Below are 1,274 nucleotides of genomic sequence, written 5' to 3' on the forward strand. Positions count from 1 at the left end.
ATGGAAATTTTGTAGCTGCCATATATACACACAACACAATTATGTATCGCAAGAAATTTTGAGAACAGTTTAAAATGCAAAATAAAAACAGCCAGCAGGAAGGCCCATCCCATTCTAGTGAGGAGATGACACAAATTTATGGGCCGTGGGTGGAGTCCTGGGGAAAGAAAATCTGTTTCTAGAACCTGGATATCTTGTCTGCATGGTTGTGTTTTATGAACATAGCCTCTTGGTGCCTTTCCTTGGCAGTGTGCTTCTACTCCACAACAAGCCAAAAAGTCCCATTATTCTATAATAGTAGCATCTGGGGAGTGTTAGACAAAAATTCAGGTGAAAATTATGATGTTATTCTAAACCAATTGAGTTTTGGGCAAAGGAAAGGTAGTGTATAAATTTCTTAAATAAATAAATATTCCTAACCTGATCTAAGCAGCGTGACTAAGCTTGCCTTTCCTCTTGGGAACTGGATGTTTCTAAGAACTGAACAAGATGAGATTGCAGAAAATTAGTGGACAGATCTCCCAAATTCTTTTAAGGAGTTGTGGGGCTCTTGACCAGACTCAGGACCATGTTGTTGGAGAAAGGATTTTTTACTCTTTCCCCCTGTGTCATTTCTGGATCTAAAATTATCCCAAGATGCTGTTTGCGCATTGGTTGGCAACCTTCAGTCTCGAAAGACTATGGTAGAAGCCTACAGCACCCGGTATTCCTAAGTGGTCTCCTATCCAAGTACTACCCCGGCTTGACCCTGCTTAGCTTCTGAGATCAGATGAGATCAGGCATGTGCAGGGTAACAGTTGCTGCAATGGGGGGGGAAAAACATATCAGCACAGCATTTATTTGGTATCTATATGTTTTCCCCATGGGACAAATAGTAGTTTTGGGGGCATTTCGACTGGAGAACGGTGGGGAAGAAAGGATAAATATGTTCTCCCGGTTTCGTGGTTCTGAGCTAATAACCCCTGGCTGTTTTTAAAATGTGAGAAAACCCATCATAGATATTCTGCTCTTCTTATTTCAAGTTTGACCTTAATGCTCTGTCCAGATAGCAGACCTGGATCTCAGTCTCATGCCTATTCTGACATTACATAGATGTAAATCTTTGTTCATTTTGGAGTCATTTACCAAAATGCAAAACATAAGTATGAAAGTGTAACAAGTTGTCAATAATCTCAGCTCCTTTGGCTTTAGAACTCAGTAGGATTCCAAGGAGCTCATCTGTGGGTTGGGCATTTTGTCTGCTCCTTTTCCAGAATGCTGGGAAGTCCTTTGCA

At 41.0% G+C, this 1,274-nt stretch overlaps 1 pseudogene; it reads right to left on the minus strand.

Annotated features, from left to right (window-relative positions):
• Positions 1–688: 688 nt before the first annotated feature.
• LOC136650549 (5S ribosomal RNA) lies at positions 689–808 on the minus strand (annotated as a pseudogene).
• Between the last annotated feature and the right edge of the window lie 466 nt (positions 809–1,274).

The sequence above is a fragment of the Tiliqua scincoides genome, chromosome 4 (genome assembly GCF_035046505.1).
Source record: "Tiliqua scincoides isolate rTilSci1 chromosome 4, rTilSci1.hap2, whole genome shotgun sequence".
NCBI classification, from domain to species: domain Eukaryota; kingdom Metazoa; phylum Chordata; class Lepidosauria; order Squamata; family Scincidae; genus Tiliqua; species Tiliqua scincoides.